General features: G+C 38.1%; 1 protein-coding gene and 1 long non-coding RNA gene across 2 annotated transcripts in view; both read left to right on the forward strand.

Annotated features, from left to right (window-relative positions):
- LOC143900656 (EF-hand domain-containing family member B) overlaps positions 1 to 24459 on the forward strand; it is an 85764-nt gene that overhangs the window by 8631 nt on the left and 52674 nt on the right.
- Positions 3596 to 12171, forward strand: LOC143900328 (uncharacterized). Its single transcript, XR_013257755.1, has 2 exons — positions 3596 to 9410; positions 9936 to 12171. It is a non-coding gene; the product is annotated as an uncharacterized LOC143900328 (long non-coding RNA).

Raw genomic sequence — 24459 nt, forward strand, 5'->3', positions numbered from 1 at the left:
AGATTTTTTTATTTACTTCTGCCATTTAACGCGTCGCGATTATGGCAAAGCGAAAATCTGGGTCGGAGAAACTTCGGCCGCTCTCGTTTTCGTCCCTCTCGTTTTTTTTTCCCTTACAATTTTTCTCCTCGGCTTTTATCTTTGTGCGGTTCGGGCGAAACATCTGGAACGTTGATAAACGAACGATCTGCGAATATGCAAATGCGCGACCGAAAGTGTTTTCTTTTCCGTGCAGCAAACAAATCGACAGTGATTTAACCCAAACGCTCGTACAGTCTTAACGATACAAAATTATAACAACCTACCGGTACATAAGCATTTTTCAGAACGCACAAAAAGTCGAAGAGGCAGAGCGATTCATTATTTTTATCTTTCCCCTATAAATTAATTGCAAAAGAATTTTATATAACTGAGACATGCAAATATCACAAAAACATCTTTGGCTATCTTATTCGCATATTTTTGTTCGATAGAAAGTGAAAAGCGAGCGGTTGATGAGTGGATTAGATACTTTAGATCAGAGGAATTCTACGTTCGAGCATATCGCGGCACGATTCTTTTGTGGATTGGCAAAGAAACGTGCGTATTATTTCGTCGCGGTAGTAGAATAAGCACCACTCTCTATGCGTTTCGTCCCATCTGATTACGTGTAAGAATGGTTGGAATAAATTGAATACAGCTAGGTACCGCGAATGACACCACTCATCAGCGTTGATCGTTATCACGGACCGTTGACAAGTCCTTAGCCTTTGTAGTGAAACGTCACGAGTTGCAACAGTGTGTATTATATTCGAGCAACGGTATCCACGAGTTTGTCCTCACAGCTTCACCTTCGGAGATCTAGTCCGATGGCGCGTCGCGTAAGCGCTTTAAATTTGATCTGCAACTTTATATTCCGAGTGAGTTACGACACAGTAACTGTCATTAAGCATAATACATTCAAAGGTAAAACTGATGTATGTAACTGGATACGTCATCACTCTATAAGAAGTTAATGTACTGGTCTCGCGTTTGGGATCCGCGATATCTGGAATATATATCTAGGATTCGCAGAAACGAGAATCTTTAAAAAATTTCCTCGATATGTGAAATCTTTTAAACGACAATGACGATTTAAAACAAGTTGTCTAGATTTTATCTTTTGGATAAAAGTAGTTTTTGAAACAACGTAAACAAAAAGTTGTTTTATTTTGTTTTTTTCCCAAGACTCTCGTATAAGTATACGAGATACGAGATATAGACACAGTATGTTTTAAATTGTCGATTGAAAAAACCTTGATCTTTTTTTAGCTGAATTTTTGCGGCGTGCAAAGATCTATGTGTACACATTCTCATTTTTATGAATCCTGAAATATATCGTGCAAGAATTCATAATGTCAGGCATAATAAGATTGATCCTAGGTTTCTTCAACTTGGTACTTGTACTTCTCCCGTGTGAGAAACATTTCCATCTTCGAGTATGATTTTAAATATCCCCCACAGTACTTCCCCGGTAAATAAAGATAGGCGGAGCTAGTTATGGTATCAGGTGTCACGCGTATACGCGCTGCGTAAGAGAGAAATGATTTTTGATCTGATCGTAGCGCGAACGTGCTAACGGGTCAAATGCACAACAACAGTTTCCGTTGGAGAACGTGATTCACGATCCGCCGCGATCGAAAATCTACCACGTACAGCTGCCGCCGGCCACCAGTTTCTTGCTCAACTGTTACTCGTTACGCGGGGACGCTTTATGCTATTCGCGCGGAGATATAAAAGAAGAAGAAGAAGAAGAAGAAGACGAGGATGAGGAAGAGTTCGCGAGTGAACGTGAGATTGCAGCGAGCACCTGCGAAGACATTCACCGGCGCGTACTACGTGCAGCACGCGATCTATCGATATCGACGATAACATTCCTCGACGTTGGGGGGAAGCGAAGATTCCCTGTATCTCAGAGATGGTTCGATGCTGGAAGCTCGTTGTGTAATCTTATCGTATGTCGCTATAAAGTATAATTGATATAGGATACGATAATCGATTTCATATACAGGATGCTCCAAAATCGGATAATATTAAAAAAGATGGGTCTTGTGTGATCGATATGGAGCACATGGATGTCTTTGATCTCGATCCCTCCGTAAAATCTTGATGTTGGATTCTTATTCCTTAGACTTTAATCTCATTCCAGATTCGTTAAATCAACTCAACGCAACTCCATTTCGAGATCTCCATCGTCGCGATCGGGCGCGTACCGCATCGCCGTGTAGCGAAACCTTTCACATCGTTCCCTCCACCACCCCCCGTCATATCATAGATTAAAAGGAGCACGACGAAGTCGACCGAAGCGTCGCCGATTGATCCAAGTATTGGTTTACTTCTCCACTTATGTCCTTCAACGTCCAATCGCAGCACGTCGTGTATTACAGCCCGTCCCATCCTCGTCATCTTGTCGATCTGAAAATTTCGCGAATCATCGCTCGTGAAAGCGTTCGATAAAAGCGAAAAAGTTTCGCCCGATACAGCGATGACGGGGAAAGAGACGTCGTCTCTTCTTTTCTTGTCTGTTTTAATATCATTTCGGTTTTGTCTGCGAGCTCTCCCCATCCGTCTCAACGACACCTTTGCGGCGCTTATGTTACGCGAAGCTGAGAGATCTTTCGACGCTTGCCTGGCTATATATTACGCGACACGTGCGATGGTGGGTTACTCAATACTCCGACGATCGACGGGCTACATTCCTGGACCATCTACTTTCAGAAACGCTCCTCACTTTTGCTCTCGATCATAATCTCGACGATTGCACGCGGACGTTAGATTTCGTTCTGCGCGATTGATTAAAGTTTGGGGAAAGGTGTCCGACGTGTCGGCCTGACGCCGCTTACCTCAGATCGATTTTCGCGTAACCGTCCACATAAAAAGCCCAACGAGGACACGATTATCTGTATTCGTGTTCTTTTTGCGCTCTTCGTTTCTCCCGCGTTTCACTCCGTTTATTTTATTTCTTATCTCGATGGATCGTGATCTGTTTTTTTCTACCGTCGCGTCGTGGCGGTCGTGGCGATAAGTAGCGAGGCAACGTAGGAGATCGCTCGATGCAAGATAGATTATAGACATTTCGAGGTCATACGCGCAGAGTGTTATCTCAAAACACGGTCGCGCTACTTATCACGATATTTTTTGGAAGGTATGCTCTAGTAAACATTCGTTCGCTCGTACGATATAAATAATCTGATGTCAAATTTATGAAGGAATTCGTAGATAAGACATGATTGAATGTAGCTCGTAGACAGTTTGTGTAATATTATCGGAATATATTTTGATATTTTAAATGTTCTTTTAAATTTCATGGATTAACGTTTGAATTAATATTACCGTATAATACCATAAAATACTTTGTTTTATAACGTCATTACATTAATTTAATAAGGATGCTTCGTAGCACCAAAAGTTAAATATCGATTATTGATTTAAATATGTGGATTTACTGTTTCAACAAAGAGTCCTATTTTAATTTATTCAAATAAATATATGGCGTGTGTCGAATGTTTGCTAAAATAAATATAGATATCGGAGGCGGTGCATCTCACGTATTACTACGTTGCACGGACAACTCACGTTCTTTCGACGAGTTTCTTGCTCCATTTTTATTTTCATGTGTCGGGCGGCATCCATAAAAAATTGATACCAAAAACATAAATAAGCATCAGCGGGAGAGACAAGTTGCGGCGCGTATAAGAAGAAACGAGAAAGGATCTTTAGACAGCTCGCTCGCGCTATTGGAAACTAGTTTTACTGCTACGTTAATCCATTGCTAGATACTTAGCTTTGCACGCCGCACCGGTCGGTTACGCGTTCCCCTTTCAGCTCGTCTTCCATAATCGCGCGCGAACGACTATCGCGCGCGGTCGGCAATCAATATGAAACCCCGGCCTCGCTAATTACCGGCGACGTTCTGCCTCCGCTGCGCGATTTCAGGAAAGCATCCGTCCTTTTTCTCCGAAAGTTTCTGAATCGTTTCGAATCGATTGGGAAAGAGAGAAAGAGAAGAGGGTGCGCCGTTGCACCTGCGGTAATTGTCGGTAATTAGTAACGCGTTCGCGAACGTAATCTCGGATATTCCGTGTTCTAACAGCGCGAGGATAAATCATTCCTATTAATTGCCGGGTTGCGAAAAGAGAAGATCGTTCTCGTGGATTGCAACTTTGTACGCGCGGAGGTGCACGATGCTGGAGTGTAATATCGCCGATATCGCGTTGCGCTTCGTGTACTTACTCTTCTTGATTCATGCGGACGTTGGGCGCGCGTGATTTTTATTACATCCTTTAATTCTAGGATCTTTAATTCCGCGAATAGAGACGCTTCGTTAACGCGAAAAGTTGATTATAATGAATTAGTTAAGTGTGCGTGGTGAGGTACGTATATTTTTAAACATTTCAGCTTGATGTTACAACCTAGGTATTTCGAAATATTTGCGAGATTGACGAAAGGTCGAGACAACGATTCGTTCATGTGAAACATTGCTCGCAAATATCCGCGAACGTCGGAAATCGGGAAATCAATCTTTTCTTTCGTTAAAGCGATCACTCGACGAATTACGTAATCATGCGGCATATCCGTTCGCGCGACTATTCAGCTGTCAAAAGCTGTTCTTTGTTGTGCAAACTCTCGCGAAATACTCGCGAGCTGCTCTTATTTCCCGCGATAACAGTCATTAACCGACGGGCGAAACGAACGGTTAGAGAGCGAACGGGTTAAATCATTACGATATTATTCAGTGACAGGGTGTGATCATCGAAGGCGAAGTCATTAAGATCCCACGTGCACGTCGGCCCCTCTGTTGTGTTTATTGCTTCTTTATCTGCTCCTTGTCTCGTCAATCACGAGTCATTTTACACGAGGTGTGGCAAAAACGATCGAAATCACTTTGATTTTTATATATATACGCACAATTTTATTAAATATAAATTTTATATTATATAACTTTATGAAATAAAATATTGATAATAATGTGAAAGATATTTATGGTTGAGTCAGGAGGACAGCAATAAAATTAAAGAAATGCGAAAGTCGCGCACCGCCGCGGACGTGTGAAACTAAAAGATAGGAATAAAAAATATATAAATATCAGGGACGCATGTGTGTGTACGCTATTAATTTTGAATGCGTATGATAAAGTAAAAAAATGTTTAGACTGGTAGAAATTACATAAGATATACATATGTAACATATTAAACACAATGTAATTTATGTGGATTATAAATTTAAATATTAGTAACGATTTTTATAACGATATGATTTTTTACGACTGGTTTTGTTAAATTCAACGTGTTTCAATAATGGTTCCGCAAACATTTATTTCAATGTTAGTGGAAACCTGGAAATTCTTGAATATAAAAATCTCTGATTTGTTTCTTGAGTGTGTTCCTTTTTTTTCTATACAAAAGATATGCGACTGTGAAATCATAATAACGCAACATTCGTCACGCTTGGACTAGGTTTGAAAATCAGAATTCGTGTAAAACTGTATCGCATCTTCCATTCGCTTACCATCTTTTATAGCTAATCATATATTAGCAAGAAGATGTTCCGTTCTCTCGCTTTTTCTCCGCATTTTGTCGTAAAGTTTGCGTTATGGATCTGCGGCACGTGCGCAAAAATCTCACGATCGAAACAAATTTGTATACCGCGTGAATTTTTGTTAGATCTGAAAAACGAGTGTGCCCCGGCATCGTGGACGTTCCCTATATATTGAGATATAGGATAAAAAGGATATTCTGCTTCTTGAATAAGTATTGAGATGAGTACGGAGAACGCGAAATGATTTCGTCGGGTACGAGTAGACTCGAGTTTTACTATAGGGTAAACTCGGGTAAGATGGCCATACAGGAAAGATGGCCAACCTATACGTTCTTTTAATCTAGCTCGCCATGAAACATCAAATGAACATGGGTTGGCCATATCTTTCCTGTATGGCCATCTTATCCGAGTTTACCCTACACCGCGCGCGTATACGGATTATACTTAATAAATATCTTTTAGCGATAAAAAAAATGGTTGTAATAATATCGTAGATATATATTACATACGCACAATACGGAAAACTTGGACATTTTTTATTTTCAAGTAGATGCGTTGTGTAATATATGTATATGCCAGTTCTCTTTGAACGTATCATGCCTTTCTTCTTTACCTCAGAGGAGAAGAAGATAAAATTTAAAATAATATTCTTATTTTTAATACAAGTACGCAATGAATCGTAAATACTCGAACAAGAGGATTCAATATCTCACACATGTGTATCAAAAAGAAGAAACACGTTCTTTAAATCATGTTTTGCTATATATCACGTAAAATAAAAACAGTATTTCCAAGATTAATACGCCTAGATACCTTGATCTTTTCTATGTAAATTAAAAGTATTTTACTCGTTTAGAAATAAACACGTCCAAAACACAGACGTACCTTACCTGCTTCTTGTTTCATTAATGCGCATAAATAGCGAATGATTGAGCTTCGTGATTGACGTTAACGCATCTAAACTGTTCCTCAGCTTCGTGTTGCATAACACGGTCCGTTTATCCGGTCGTTTGCACGCGCGAACTTCGCTCATGTTTCTTCGAGTGGCTGCACGCTTTGGCCACTCGTGGATCACGTCGGGTCGCAACCCCGTTTCGTTTCGCACGCGATACCGCGCGATTACGGTGTACGGCAGATGGATAATCGACCACGGTGTCGTCACACACGGTGGTAAAAGGCAAAGAAAAAAAAGAAAGGATTACGGCGGTAACCGGTGAAAGTAAAGTATCGGTTCACATAAGGATTAGTTGCGGGATGCAACTGGGAAGCTGGTCGGCCGACGCATCACGTCGCACAAGAAGCGCACTAACGTAACGTCGGATGCTCTACTCCGTTTGCGAGCACTTTCTATAGACGTATCGTCCTTTTTTTTCCGCGTCTTGCCGAAGCCACCTCGCGTACGCATTCCGTTTTAACGCGTAGTGTTAGTGTAGAAAGCGCATGTAGTGCAAACAAATCTAACATTATCCTCGTAGCGCTAAAAGATGTAACGCGCCACGTGAAAGTTGGAGCAACGTTCCGGTGCAAAGTTGCAAATATATATCCTTGACTTTAAATTTTTATAATATATAGATGTACCTTAATTTTATAAATCTCATACGCGCGCGCGACGTTCGCATTTCTTCGATTTTACTGCTACTTGGCGTTACAGCTTCATGAATCGGCCATAAATATGATCAATCTTTGATATTATCGTCATTTCATTTCACGAATAAAATGACGATAACACATCGTTTGATATACGTATTATTTTATTTGTGAAATAAATCGGCGATAATGCATAATACACACGCGCATCAAATTTTATTTCACAAATATTTATGTTTACGTATATGTATATTTACTGAGAGAGGTATCCTACTTCTCGTCTTTCACTTCGCGTTAATTTTACCGCGAGATTCTTTGGTCTCTTTAGAAATGACTTTTCCTCAAGAAATATTGAAACATCACGACGTTCCGCGAGTACGAAATGAGTAAAATAGAAGACTTCTTCATAAATTAAAATGCAGGAAACTAAATAAATAATGGCAAACAGTTATTATCTTTCAGATCAAGTTTATTTTAATAAAATTCGAATTCAGAGCTTAGTTACGAAGATATCTTGATGCTAGAGCGTGCCTTGACATTTTCACTAAAGGAAAATTTAACGTGATCAAAGAATCTGTCGTCAAAAAATAATGCAGAATTCGGAAAATGTATATTTTTTTACATATCGCACTCCGAGAAGAACACTGTCACAACTTAAGAATATACAATTTTTATTAGAAGAGAAGAAACACAAATTTAATTAAATTTCTTTTACGTGTGAAATAACTAACGCACGTACACGTACGACATTTTGTTATAATAAAACTTGACGTGTTTCTCGAAGAAGTCTGCTGTGTGATTCACTTGATGTCGCGTCAGTTATGACACTATTCATCCAGGAAACAACATAAACATAACCGGTTTAAAAAAATTACGATATTTCTGCCACGTGCAGCGGGTTTCGCATATACATATATAGACTTGTGCGATATATTACCATAGCATGTAGAAAACGCTTTAGCCATACTTTTTATGGGTTTAACTCAAAATCGAAATTTTAAGAGTTGTAACGGTATTCTTTTTTTTTCGGGGTGCGATATATATTCAGTTCTAATATATTTCTCTGCAAAACTTTTGCTTCTATATTTTCATGGTTACAGTTTTCCGCTTCTACAAATTCTTAGCTAGATAGACCTTTATCGCGTGATTCCAACAGTTCTTGAGTGCACTGATAATTTACGGGCAGAATTACGGAATATATTCAATCTGTATATACGCGTGTTACCGCGCATGAAAGATGGATTTCTCGACAGCGTGCAACAACGGACGGTTACTAATGGCGTACGTTGCACGCACGTTTGTCGCGCGGCGATAAAGTTTGCGCGGCATGAAATTAACCTTTGATACAATAAGGAAAAAGAGCAATCGATATTTTACGGGTATTCTACGGATATCCAAGTTTCATGAATTATGAATTCCCTGACTTTCGATCGGCGTGGCGGCGACTTTCACTGATCCTTACGCAGGACGAGCACTCTTTAGTCAGCGGCTATACGTTCACTTTGCGAATGAAGTCCGTTGTCAACATTTACATACAACTATTATATGACGTAATTATGTTACAGAGATTCCTTGAGATTAATACGGAATATTGTGATACGTACCTACTTTTAAATTTAATCGCATTTTAATTTAATCAATTTCGCGCGGATTATTGGCTGTTATACGAATCTCACATATAAACTACACGTTGATTAAAAAGATTAATTATAAAATGTACCGTTTACGATTGGCGCGTAATAAATTAAAGTGATGATTTTAAAACACGCATTCGCTGATTTTAGTCACACTCAACTCTGACAAGTATTGAAGTGCGTTAATTGAATCAAGTTCTATCATCGCCACACGTAGAAAACCAACTTCACATACGTTCCATTTTAACACGTATGTACATAATGCACTTGCGCTAACCAGCAACCACAACGTTCATCGTTCACGTAATGCTCGAAAAGGGCAACGCGTTCCACTATCAAATCTTATGTAATCCGATGTAACCGATATAACCGACTCACTTATGACAGGCGTAGGCGCGGTTCAAAAATGGCCCAATCCATTTATGTTTAAGCCATAAGCCTGAGCAAGTCACGGGTTCCGATTTCTAATTCGTTTAGGGTGTGCGTCTAATATCTGGATTCGCCTCCGGCGATAGTCTTCGTCATTCTGCCGGATACAGACGAATGGAGTGCTTTCATGTTACTATACCGTATCGACACATAGATAGAATTATCAGGAAATTAACTCGTTAAGATTGACATCGTTCCCCCAAGGTACACGCGACTTTCGTGTTTCAATTTATTGCACGTATCACCGAGAGACGATACAAGGTCATCAAAGCAAACGATTGTTTTGTATCCTTGAACAATCCATTATTCTTATAGTGTTTTTAAAAAAAAAGCTATAAAATTTTTTTAAATATCTGTACATTTGCATATCTCTATTTCGCTGCTATATTAGTTTTAAAAATACTGTTTCATGATGTGTTCATTTTTCTATACCGAAAGAAATGTCGCCTAAGAAAGTTACATATAATATATTTCTTTTTAAAATAAGATGTAAAGTTGAAATATAACGGCATTATAGTATATTTATTACTTAAAAACTATACAATTATGTATGTTTTTTTTACTACGTACATTAGTAAAAATTACTACAATGCACTTTGTAAAACGAAGTTATATAACGTTATTTTAAACCATTTGTACATTTTCTGTGTTATAGCCTCTTATATCTTATATATATTATTTTTAGTATTAGTTTTCATAAATAAAGGGTTTTGCGTTTTGCTCCAACAGGCCTTGTACGTGCGGGCTTAGGTCGATCCGCCCGAGCAGGTGTTCAATAGCGCCAATTCATCATCGCGCTCTTTCGGATCCGCGGGAAGATCTGGTTCAATTCCCATCGAGGAGCGTCGGTTGACAACGAATTAATAGAGCACAGTTAGACCGTTTCGCATCGTTTACTTTGCTGCTCTCGGGTTTTTCATTCCGGCTCGGCGAAACAAATCGTTCGACAAAGATTATACGGTTGAAGGCGACCGGCCTCCCACGATGCGTTTATATTAAGGGATCGGCATCGTTGCTCTTCACGTATATCCTTCGATAAGAAATACTTAATCATCTCTGTGCATAACAGGAAAAATAACAGGAAAAAATGTTATTATAATCTATAAACATTAACGCAACGTGGCAGAAAATGATTTTGATTTTTTGAGAGAAACTATGTTTCTAATCTTCGGTGATGCTATATTTATATAGTTTTATATACTTCTCTGTTTATAATTATATTGTTATATATTTCTAAATTACACTCATACTCTTTTCTATATTTTAATATGCACTAAAGATCATATTTTAACAATGACAACCTGGTAATTTATAATACGTATAATATATATTATTTATTTTTATTCGTTACTTTTGATTGTCGCAGAAATTTGGTTCATACTATATAATACTCTATAATCGTTCATCAAACGATTCTAGAATCATTGCAGCTTACCTTCAACTCTAATCACAGTATCATAATACTTTATGATAGTTCCATTAATTTACTACATTTTCAACGACATTACTTTAATGCGTAATCATTATTACTCTCGATATAATTGCTTAATGTAATTTCTGTAAGAGTAGGTCATTTCGACTGCAATTATTTTTGAAAGAACTCGCGACACAACGTGCTTTTCGTTCCTTGCGATTCGGTCGTTAAGTCTTCCCACAGTAATACTTTAATTGTACGAACGACTTGCACGTGCAACTCGGCTGCACGTTTCTCTTCGGGCCTCTCGGCGTTTCGTCTCGCGGAAGAAATCGCATTGTAGCGAAGCGCGGCGTAATGCGCGCGCTAGCGCGAATCCATGGAATTTACGATGATTATACTTGCCGCGCGCGGTCCGAACGTGTACGTCCGCGCGTTACATTCCACGATAGTTGTATTCTTCACACGCGGAATGCCCCTGATCGTTAATTCCACGGAACGTCGATAGAAGAATCTTGATGGGTTTACCAATAATCATTGTGAGGTAAATAATGACGCTCCGGCGAAAGATGAAACGGGCGAATTAAAGTGTTTCATTTCTGGTTCAAGGATCATTAAAAGCTTTGGTCACGCTCCTCTATAACCGTTATAGTCTTCAAAACACAATAGACGTGTATATTTGCAAACAAGACGTAATTTATTTTCACGTGAAACAATTAAGGTTCTCTCATATGTCACATTTACAATATAATTAATAAATAACAAATCACGGATAACTGATGACTATCGCTGAACGATCATTTTTGTAGTAAGTATAAGATGTACAGAGAACGTTAAAGAAAATGTTGCTAAAGTTTATGACGAAGGGGTAAAGAGTTAAAACGAAGTAATCTTCACGTCGCATGGAAAACCATAGGGTGTATCGCGAAAGGGCAATACCCCCTGCGCAGAAACACAGTGGCCGTATCTCCGCCGGCTGGCAGGTCGAGGGCGAGGCTAACGCTGGAGTAAAGGTTATCTAACTAACGAATGAGACGCTCGCCTTCTCTTCTAGTCTTCTATATCCCGAAGGGAATACGTCGCACGCCCCTCATGGATGCGATCCTTACGCTCGCGGACGCATTCATCCGCCGTCGGCGTTATCGCAATCTCGCCGCTGAGATTCTCGCACGAGCTCGCCGTCATTCCGTCAGTTCTTCGTTGCCGCGCGTTATTTCCGTCAGAAAAACCGCCACGAGCGTGGGTGTCTGGGCGATTAAGCCCGTAAGCAAGTCGATTTGCAAGTCGAGAAGAATTTCCTCGTCTAAAAATGTTGATGGTGTTATTTTCTTCTAATAGATTTGCAGTATTATACAGCGACGTGCAAACGAATGACCGATCGTTGATTTCTTCAATGAAGCTGATCGCGTTATTTTCTTGAAGAGAATTTATCAGTACCGTGAATTCTCTTCTGCTTTTAATATTGTTTCACCAATATGGTCTACACCTCTACGCTAAAGAGTAGAAGACAGAGATAAAGCAAATTGTGTATCTAAATTACGGAATTTTTAATTTTTATGAAAAATATATCCATCGATCTTGTAAAGTTTCATCCTACACTTTTAAACATTAAACGGACGAAATTTAAACCATTATCTTGAGTTGGTCAACATTTTGTTATTTTCAACTACTATACATGTGTGTCGTATTATTTCAACTCCACATTGGTTTAGTCAAGTTGACATCATTTTAGTTAAATTAACGACAGAGTAGGAGCAACGGCAACCTGCGGGAATGATTAAAAATGACTCTTATTGAGTATAATTTTACTCCACGAATCCAACAGTGTACGTGACTGTTTCTTTTTTTTTTTTCATCTGCTCGGTTTCCATCATTGATCATTTCTCGGCATTCTCCCGTGATCGAATTCTCTCGACTTGTGTATAACGAAATGTGCGGTCGAAGGATGCATGCGTGAAAACCCGAAGCAAGTTGACGACTTTCCATCCTCGTGGTCGCGTTGCGGACACGTTGTTACAGGCCGCGAAATGTCAAGGCATCCTCGTGTGCCGAGTGAAAGGACGCGTCTCGCGTAGAGTCCTGTCACGTCGGACCGGGCGAGCCCGCTTTCCGTTTTCCATCTTCGCACTTGGAATACGTAACAAATTAATATAACTGTCGCGGCTGTAATTGACCGCCGTAATCGCGATAAAAAAAAAAAAAAAGCATGCGGTTTCAAAGATTATCTGTGATGACAGCAAAATGAACATTGACTACTTGGACGGGACATAATAATATCTATGATGAGACAATAAATAACGTGCGAAAGTTTTTGACAGCTTTTGATAACGTATCTTTATTTTATACTGCAAAATTGTGTATGCAATAAATGATTATAGATTAGATATATATATATTTTTTTGAATAATATAATTATATAATTATAAAAAATCAGTATATACATATATTATCGATGTATAAAAAATTATTCTGCTGTTTACATTGTTCAATCTTTCATTAAGTTCGATTAGTTTCCGTATAAATCCGTTACATAAACGAGATATTTATTCAGCGCGGACTACGATAATTAAACATTTATAGTCGTCTAATTTATATACCATTTCTTCGATCAATACTATCGCGTGGCATTCGATACGTCGCGGTCGTTGTTGAATGAGAGAAAAATCGTAAAATACATTACGCTCGGCGAGGAATTAAGCGTCGATGCATAACCGTGGCTATTTCTGCAACGATTTAATAATAATTGAGTCAAGATGAAAATGTTCTACGGCTGGCGCATATAAATTTATCATGCGCACGTATTAAAGATTTATAATTATTTATCGATAATAAAATGCTAATATAGCGGTAACACTGCATGTATCCAACTTCTAGATTTTTATGAAAGATGTATTATAGAATGGACGATATAAACATATGTGTTTGTGTGTTTATATGTATATCTACATTCTTTTTTATTATTGTATATTTTCGTCATTTGTCTATATACAAGAGGCACGTATGTGTGTTTATCCCTTCTTATAGAATATTTTTAATCTCTATTATATGTGATTATTTAATAAATAATATATATTTTCAAAAATTGTAATATCATGGAAAAGAGACTTTTCAAATCTTGTGTCATGTATTTAACAGATATGTTTTTTATATTGCTATTATATTACAATTTTACATGTACGATATCTACTAAGAAGGTAACCAAATGAATTTTATTTTTGAACGTACTTTTAGAGGTTTGAATTAAACAACGTGACCGCGCAGCTACAATGAATCTAACATGTAGGTACACAGTACCGGTTATAATTAAGTTGCAAAGGCTTTATATGTACTCGAAAGAAGTAGAATGCAGGAGTTGGCGCCGAGAGTTGTCTACTACTTGCAAGTAGGCAACCTTGTATCGATAATATATATATATATATATATCTCGAGAGAGGTCAAAGATTATGTAGCTCAGTATCGATAAAAGCGGCCACACGTGTACCATAACTGATACTTATGATCCATCCATGTCGACTTATATCTCCGGTATAGAAAATATCGAATAGACCGCGGTAGTGTTAGTTACGGATGTAGTAAATTCGCAGTATGATCGAAAAGCGATTTTTGAAAAAAAAGTCGCTACGCGAAAAGTCAATTTAAGAAATAAATTTCTTTTTTATTTTGTAAAGAAACTTTACTTTTGAGAGAAACAACTTTGAAAGCTGATTTCTCTATTCGTTTTGTTCGTCCAAAGGAAGATGCTTTTAAAATTGACCCAGGTGACCTTAAAAATAAATGATTTATTAAAGTACAGCGTATATGCTAGATAAATAGCATCGTAGAAATCGCTTTCCAAGGAAACAAGGTTCGATCTGTGCCATAGATTGCTTTCTCGAGCTAAACACGAGTTACACGAACGTACCTTATTTTCTTTGCAGGGCAACGACACTTGCAAAATTGATTTACGTCAGTTTCAGAATAACCGAGCTCGCGGATTCTTTCACAGACGTGCCTCGCCGTTCTTCCGGGTTAGCTTACGCTCCACGCGACATGCATCTCGGGAGATCAGCGAACGCTCGCGCTTCTCGTGGCTCGACGTCGCGCGATCCCCGAGGATGACACGTATCTCTTCCACATTGCTCATTGCTGGCGCGGACAGCGCAGCTGCTGGAACGCCGCGGCGCGCCGGGCTCTTGTCCCACGGATAGGAGACGTTAACGATGCCCCCGTGTGAGCGAGATGGGCGCTCATTAAAACTAGGCTCTAGAATCCAGCGTCTAGTGCCGCTGACAAATGTGACGATCCGAGGCGCACCGTAACCGAGCTCGGATCGCCGTGCCGCCGCGCCACTAATGGCCAAGTTAATTATTGTCGGCCGCAATTAAGAGCCGTGCTTTATTGAACACGCGCCGGCGGTATGTTGGAATCACGCGGCACGCACGCCGCATGCGGGATCATGGGAAAGAATTATATTAACATCCGGCCCAAAAAACGTAAGACCGCATGTAAATCACGACGTTAATTAAGCCCGTTGCGAACGGCGTCGGCGTCACCTCGTCTCCTCGTCACCTTGGAGGTTCACGGTAGTCGCCTAGCTCTCGTCTGAACCCGCGGACGATGCCTCAGCTGGTAGCGCGCGTAGATGACACGCGGAAGGGAGATGTCGAGACGATATAAAGAGACGAGAAGATAGAGAGTCGGAACTTGCTGATGTATTTCCCATACTTGTGAACGTACGTCGCTGGTTTTGAGTGTAATAATGTTCAGTATAATCATGCAACCAAGACCTTGTAATATAATCTAGGCATATATAATCCTCGACTTAACGAGAAAAATTTATAAACAAGTTTTAAAATGTTTCCTTAAATGATTGAATAGCTATTGCTACACAGTTGAGTGTTTTTTGCTAGTCGAATTAGGTAATAGAGTTTTATATTGCAATAACGGGAAGAAAATCTTGTTTTCTTTTTGACCCACGATAATTTTAAGATGTGATTTTTCGAAAGCTATCTACTATCTAGCGAAACCACTGCCAAGGGAACGGGCTTGGAAAAATTAGCGGGGTAAGAAGACCCTGTTGAGCTTGACTCTAGTCTGATGGCACTGTAGCGTTTACCTTCGGTGCACTCTTCAAAGTAATCTTTATGCTTGCCTCATCTACAATGTGTTCTTGACATTGTAAACCGCACGGGATGAGAATTTCTAACGAAGATGCCGTGCGCGGCGCATTTCACGTGGGAAAGATACACCGGCATCCTGTTGTAACCGATTCAACGTGTTCCATATCAATTTTTTTTAAATCAATCATCGTATTTTAGACGTCTTCCATTGCACGCGAATAAATAGCTTGGATTGACTGATACGTTACTTTTGATCGTGAGACAACTCTGAACTAATTCTGAAGATTGAAGTATTAACACGTTTCCCAAAAATGTACAAGGCACATTTGACGCACAATATACAGAAATAGTTGTTAATTATACGCAACAAACGGAAATATATTTAGATTAAAAATAATTGAGAACGTAAAAGATGTCGAAGGAGAAGATGTTGAAAAAAGATATATGTGGAGATAATATTATAACATAAATTACATTAAAAAAATATTTTTTTTATTTTTTTGTTGCAAAACTAAAATGTGACGATACAGTACTTGCATTTGATAATCACGTATACATGAATTTAAAAAATTGTAATGTATATTACAAAGAATCATATAAATATTTAAGAATGTAATGAACATATTAAACTTTATAATGTAATCAGCTTATGCTTCGTGTTATTCAGTGAGTAGTTGCTTGAAAAGTAACTATATAGAGTTCAGACTCTAATGAACTCTATTAACAGTAGCAAAACGTGGCGGTCTTGGCGCATGTTAAGAAAAATACATGTATTACCTCTTTAATCTATATCCCTTTAATCTCAGAGAATACTAGCTCTTCAGACCACAGTGCTGCGATTCAGTACTGCGATGGTGAGACGTACCTCCTGAGAGGGACCTCCTTCACTTGAGGAATATGTACGCGTGATAATAATTTTATAAAGTATGGAACGTACATAATATTTTTTAAAACAAAATATATAATAATTTCTGAGACACAATACACGTTCAGTATATTAGAAGATAACAAAAAAAGTTAATTATAATTTTTACTATATCATATTTTTTCGTGTTTACCACACGTCGCATATATTACTACACTTATTGCTTCGTTAATTGGAGAATCGCGTTACTATGTTGGTACTTTTTTTTAATTAGGACGCACCGCAAGAATTCTTGCTTACTTTGCCGGTGTAATTATGTTGAAGGCACAATCTGTACGGATTAAATTAGGTAAAATGTTGGATTATTAAATAAAATTTAGTACTCACAACTCGCGTCAAATTTTTACGAGTACGGTAAATTGTCATTGTGTGACCGGTAAGAGACGGGGGCCGGTAAGATGGGACTAGCGAGATAGGGCGAAGACCTTTGCACGCGAGAAATAGATGGCTGCATACTTTAACGTAAGCACGTTTTCAAGTGCACCTTAGACGAGCAGGTGATTATCCTCATGGAGCATGAGAAAGGCACTATAAGATGCAGGTATAATATCTTCAAATGCCTCTGCTTAGCAGCTTCTACGAATATACTCGCGTGTTTGCTGTTTCTTAAGCAGATTGTGATATATCAATTGACTCACATAAAGTTAACTTGTTAAAATAACGGATTTAATCCTGAACATAATTTTAAGATGAAGGTTTGTGTGTGTGAGAGAGAGAGAAGAGATTGAAATACTTTTGTAAATTTAATTTTTTAGATTTAAATCAACTTCAAGAAGCTGTTCGTGTGCATATAGTTTCTGACATTTATATATATTTATATCTTTGTCGTTTTAGTAAATAACGCATTTCAATTTGCATGGAAGGATACCATGGCATAAATAATAATACCGTAAATAAGGATACTGTGCGCGTATAAGCGAAAAAGTCAATCTTGAAATGTTAGTGAAAAGATTCCAATGGGGAATCGCGGTTTTCGATCGTCGAGGGCATACGTGTACGTTAATTTTTATCTCGTCAAAGTGCATCGATAGCCGCGCCGTCAAATAAACGTGCTGATTTAACGTCTCCGTTATACGGTGCGCGATAAATATTTGCCGCGCGTACCAAAAGTTTCGTTTAAACGACACGCTGTTAATTATATGCCCGATATTATTTTGGATTTGCATGCGCACGTGAAAGAGAAGTTCGAGGATCCGGCGTACTGCGCGTAACGTACGCGTTTAATTGAGCGACGCGCGCGTAACTTACAGTCATGCCGCTGTATTTAAAACGATGTATCTCGAATCGCGCAAGAATGACCGACCCGGTTTATCCAACTTCGATGCATCGTACGTATTTTTTTTCGCGGGTGGCGAAAGAAATCCAGAGATAAAGAACGTAGCCTTTTAAAACTGGGCAAGCACGCAGGAGTAACTATATACTTGTAATAAAGAAATGAAATTGAATTAAATAGCACGCGTAGACAACAGCGAGCCGAGAAAAGTTTTCTGAAATAAATTATATATACAATAAATGAAAATTATTTTAAATCGAGGCCTCAAATATCGATCCAACTACTTTTAAATAAAAGTGAAAACAGAGACAAATCTCTGTAACACTTTAACACCCTATACGGCGGGAAAATTGCAGGAAAAACTGTCTCAATAAAGGGTGTGTTACTGTGCTACTGAGACCTCCCTTGCCTTCGAGCATGAAAACAATTTGCATAGTTATACATGCACGCACGCGCTTAACGCACGCAAATAACAAGCTATGGCGCTTTAATAAGCGCCGAAGTGCAGATAGAACGACGAGATACAAGCGAAACGATCGGCCGGAAAGACTCGAAATCGCCGCCCAGCGGCGGCAGGCGGCAGCGGCTGCCGCGGCTTCGCGAAAGGTTAAACGAGTGGAAAAAAGGAAGGAAAGAATAATAAAAAACGTCCGAGAGATCGTTCCTCTCCTGCCGCATAATCTGATGCCGTTCGCGCGCGATTACGCCATTCCGAGAGCTGCGTTTAATATCGGAGGACGTATGGCTCGAGATCTCGCGTACCACCGCGAATTTCCCTCGTACGTACAAACTGATCCCGTTACTTTCGAAAATCAAACGTTGGAACATTTTCCTCCTTCATCCTTCTTGTTTCCAACTTGAGATTGTGATTTACACAAGTCCCTTAAAGGGTCCGACGTTTAAGATTGATTTATTATCATAGGTTTATTGTTGTTTCGTAAAATGTAAACAAACATCAAATGTTCACTTCTTTAGCTCAAAATCTATATAGTTTTCCAGATTATAGTCTAGCGTATAACATTTAACGTTATATTGTTTTCGAAATTTTGCATTCGAGAAGATTTCAAAAATAGTTTGCTGGTTATAATCATAACATAGCTACCGTGTTTGAATGTGGAAAAAGTAGCACAAAAACGTCCACTTAGACGTTTTCCTGCCATTTTCCCGCTGTAGCGAGTTTAAAGTGTGTTACACAGTTATATTTCTGAGCTTTCTTTTTTTCGAAAATATTTGGTATAACATATGTTGTCATAAAATATACCATCAACGTTTCATGTAGCCTCTGTCGAGGGTCAACGTAAATTTTTGTTCAAAGTGTATGCATTTTTTCTATAAATAAAGAAAATATACTTTTGCTTTTTTTATGGGGGTTCCAAAATGATCTGGGAAACTTTTCATATCGCCTCGGGGGAAACGTCGTTATCACTTTTAATCGCATAAAATCATTATTATCCCAAGTGCGGTGAAAGTCGCTGCCTCGCGTAACAAGTGTCCGGCAGACTGGCAGCCGTCGGCGGATGATCTTGCGCAGCTACGCGACGCAAACGAACGCGAAAGCACAGGATGAGTGATGCGCGTTGAGTATGTTAAATACTCTCTTCAGCGCGGATTTATATGCTCCGCTTCTAAACGGCGAGCACGAATATTGCTTGCGGCAAAGCAATAAGACACGCAAGGTGTACGTACAATCTCTTGAGGACGCACTCTAGTAAACTCCGTACAAATATGGAAGATGAGTTTTCTCATTATGGTCACGAAGAATAATCCAATAATCCTATCTGCAAAAATAAAACACGGCGTTATCCAAAAAGTGTTATATACCCTCAACATTGGATTTTATTTATATAATAACTAATTTTCATTTTTCTAATAAGAAATATCTGTCATTAAAATGCGCGGTGAATGCGATACTTTATCTAAATCTTATATGTACAATCATTTGACAGTCTCGATAATACAAAGTTACTTTGAAATATTAAACTATTGAGATTAAAATATTTGGCATTTCTTTCAGGCACACCTATTATTTGTTATTTTGTTCAGCAATTTTCTTGTCTTATCAAGTGTCGCGCGAACACGCGTGCGAAGGCAATAAACTTGCGATAACGTCTCGTGATATAATTTACGGCGTTGTAAAGTCTGTCTGTGTAATTAAATAGATAGAGTATAAGAAATGAAATATAGCACGTATAGAATGTGCGAGAAGGGAAAAGTCGTATACGTGTCGCACAATGTCGCACATATTAGTATTATACGTACGTACACAATGATAGAGATAATATATAATTGTAATATAAAAGTACGTACATATAAATTAAATGCGTGTTAAAATAGATATATACGTATAATGTATATATAACATATATTACGCATGCCATGCTGCGAAAGCTTCAATTAGATATTTGCCTGATATGTTTTAACTTTTTCACACGTATGTTCATTTATTACATGTATATGATCTACTCTACATACACATGTAGAATATTGTAGAATACATCAGACGTGTCATCAATATATCTTTCACTTATGACGTAGAGATTTATTCTAATACACAAGATTTACTCTATATAAAATTTAAGGATATTAAAAAAGTATAAATCAACAGTTGATTTTGTACGTGTTCGTATTGATTTGAAATTTGCTGGCAAATTTATCATTAAATTAGTAGGTTAGATTAGGGGAGTTAAATAGGATATTAAATTTAAAACACCCTGTAAGAATGTAGCACGCCTCTTTTTAACCAACGCAGGCTAGTAAAGCACTCGGTGGTGCGGAGAAATGCAATATATGCGCAAAAGTCGGATTTTTATCGAATAATAGCACGTACCTGACTTTCTATACTTCATCATACGTTGCATCGATTATACGCAATAATGTGCCGTATGCAGCATGTACGTATAAAATCGTTTAATACGCATATGATGAAACGGAAACCAAAGCGACGCGCGCAACGTTTATGTTTACTATATAGGTAGGCAAATAGGTATACGGCTTTTTGCTATCGACCTCTTCCCCTTTCTTTCCTGTATTATTTCCTCGATACTTTTGTTTTACATTCAAGAGAATCCCGATTAAAGGAATACGATCCATGAACCGTTAACGCTCGATGAAAGTCTAGCGTTAAATTATCTTGTATGCGCTGTTAGAATGTCGGAACTGCTACCGGCAAGTATACACATTGCTGCGCGAGGTCTCCGTGCGATTAATTTAATAATAATTAGTAGCATGCATTTCCGATAGAGCACAGCTAGAAAAAATGGCTTATCGCCGTTCCGCATCCAGTTCTGCTACTATTTACGCGTTACGTGGCATTAATTTGAAGCTATTAACAAGATATAGTTTGCAAGGAATAAAATAATAAAGTGAATGTATAATGTGATGAAAATATTAATATTGTTAGGAAGATCATGTTTAGGATTATGCAGCTTTAAAGTAGTTAACATCAATAAAATAGTAAAACACACACACACACACATATTTATACCATTATTATCTTTAAATCGATCAAAACATTATTACCTTGTATAAATCATATTTCTACCGCACTCAATTTAAACATCTGATTTACCATTTTTTAAATAATAATATAGAAACGCAACTTTCTCTCGATATTCGTGGAACTTAATAATTATTTTTGCCGACAAAAATTTTCTTGATATCCCGTCTTAATATATCCTGGAATATTACATTCTTTAAATTTATTTTTTACGTAATTCTTTTTATCTAGAAGGAGATGAGATAGCAAGGAGATGTACTGTCGCTAGTATAACGTTCGTGATATAGGCATTAAGAATAGTAGACATTCAGTCTTGATAGGAAATATGTAGAGCGCTCTTTTTTTGCGGATTATAGCTCTAGGCGACAAGAAGAGAATTTCGCAAGCACAGTTTAATTTTACATACTGCTGGACGATAAAATGTAGAGAGAGCGAAGGTCTATGACAAGCTTTGTTTTATACAAGTAGGGGTGACTATACTACGTACAGTCAATCAATTAATATGATTATTCGCGGCGCGTGTTGTGAATGCTTGATCGTTAAAAAAAATAGTGATGTGTTTCTAAATTCAAATGTTCATACACATATTTATCAGAGTAAACTATAACTGTATTTCGTCTTACAATGTAACGTTAGCACAACATGGAATCAGCCACATCAAGTATTTATCTATAAAATCATATAGTTGCCAAAAAACAAAAAGTAACGTACAAAATAAGAGAAACTTTACAGTTAAACGTAAACTAATATTTCTGCAAGAATATTCTTATCGACTCTTTGAATATTTTCTCACAACAAATAGTAAAGAAAAAGAGTACATTTCTTTTGTTACCATTATCGTTAATAAACATAAAAACGGAAATTATGCCTATTTTTTATATTCAAAAATTAATAATTATTTAATAATCGAATAATTAACACATATCTTTTTATTACTATTTTATTGCATATAAACGCTTTTCTCATACAGTGATTTAGTCAATATGATTACATAAGTTTAATTATTTTTAGTATACACTATTACATTTAGTTCTTACGACTAACACACGTGCGTGATGCTGTTAATTGACCAAAAATAAAGTAGTCATTTAAGAAGCAAAATGTTTCCTTTCATAGCTCGAAGCGATCGAAGGTTTCGTAAGTGTGATTTATTTTTGTACTCCATCCGAAACACGCGTCGAGAACCGAATCTTGCGACGTGCCGCGACACTGATTAATAATGCGTTCAAAAGCAGTTGTCCTTCAGTTGTGTGCGCGAGTTTTCGATGACATGCTCCGTTGGTTTCGAAGAGCGACGTTTATCTTAGAAAAGAAACTTGTGTACGTTTGCATTCTGCAACTTTGTGATTATTTTATTGTTATTCTATTCTTTGCAATATACATCCGCTTAATGTGGATTTGCCAAGCTAAACGCCACTTACAAGTACATTTCTCATCTAATTTTACAGATTAGTCGCGTGTAATCGAGGAGAGATGAATAATGACGGAGGTCGTGTCCCGCGTACGTTACCCGCTACAATTTAGTTCTTCGTTTCTCATCTCGCCGATTGATTACGCGTCGAGTCGGGTTGCTCTTTAGCCGCATTTTCGCGCCGCGCCTCACTTCAACTGAACGTTATTTGTTTCACACTCGAGCGGGCGGGTGTGCCGTTCTGCGGAATGACACATAAATCAAGCCTTCGCCGAGCCCGCCACCGCCGCTCTTCTTTTACCCTGAGTTCCCTCGTTCTTTCGAGAGAACTCCCGGACTCCCGGCTCTCACGACGCGGATCACTTCGCTATCTCAGCAACGGATCCGGAACAGGCGAGAGTTGTCACGGACTGCACGGACATTTCTGGAGATGGGACTTCGCAATCTGTGGAGCGTGAAAAGTGGAGAGGTGCGAAAAAATACACGTATTTTGTTTCTGGAGAAAACGTGATAATGTCTTCTTCTTTTTCTTTCGGCATCTCGTGAAATGTACAGAAGGTATAATGCGCGCTATCTCTGATCTCGCGATCTAATAAAAGTATCGCACGTCTGAATAATTATTCATATAATATGATTCCGTAATTTTTTTTTATGCTGAATATTAAAAAGATTTAACGTTTATGGACGGAAAAAAATTATACACATACGCACCACGCGCGCGCACACGCGCGCGCACACGAGCCGATGTTATATATATGTAAAGTAATACGTTTATGTATAAATCGATAATCGCGTATTACATTTATTCAACGGAATAATTAGTTTTAGTAATGTATAAAAATAATCAAATATATATTTGTATTTTTTTATATCATTATAATAACAATAATTTAAAATAATTTGGAAGGAGTTTTTTATACCTATGTGTTATTAAAAAATACGATACACGTGATATAATTTATTATCCGAAATAATCTTGGAAGATATAATAACAAGGTACGAGCGCACACGCGCACGAATAAATTTATATCAAGATATTAGATCTTTGCATGGTAAAAAATACGCATGTGACTCGTGAATGTTGCTAGATCGATTTTGCTTGAGCAGCTTGAGCTCCACACTCTGTAATTAATCGGTACCGCGATTGGTGTTATATACGCATTCTTTCTTTTTTTTTTTTTAATTTATGCCTTTGATCGTGAAATCACCAATTTCTAATTGATTGACATGACACTGACCGATCGGAGCCTCTGATTAACCGGAAAAAAAACCAGGCGTAGTTGAATTAAAGTTGAATTAAAAAATAAAACTATTATGTGACTATCGGAAAGAAAAAAAAAAGAGAAAAAGAAGAAGGAGAAAGAGAAAGATTTCTCCAATATTGAATTATGCGTTGTGATACGTTGCTTTGCAAGACTTTATTACGTCGTTGCGCGCGCGATATTTGCTCAGTTAATTTATCTTTTTCATCGGTATAATCAATACGTGCTGTATGCCGTGACATTACGTGATAAGGTAATATGCGAAACTGTACGGCATATCAAGTCAGGAAACACAAGTTCCGTGCTTTTGTATACCGTTTCGCATGTTCCGATAGGATATTGATATCATCTTTTGATATCAGTCAGAACGTCA

This window comes from Temnothorax americanus, unplaced genomic scaffold, assembly GCF_048541705.1.
Source record: "Temnothorax americanus isolate GAGA-0224 unplaced genomic scaffold, ASM4854170v1 Scaffold3, whole genome shotgun sequence".
In the NCBI taxonomy this organism is placed as follows: Eukaryota; Metazoa; Arthropoda; class Insecta; order Hymenoptera; family Formicidae; genus Temnothorax; species Temnothorax americanus.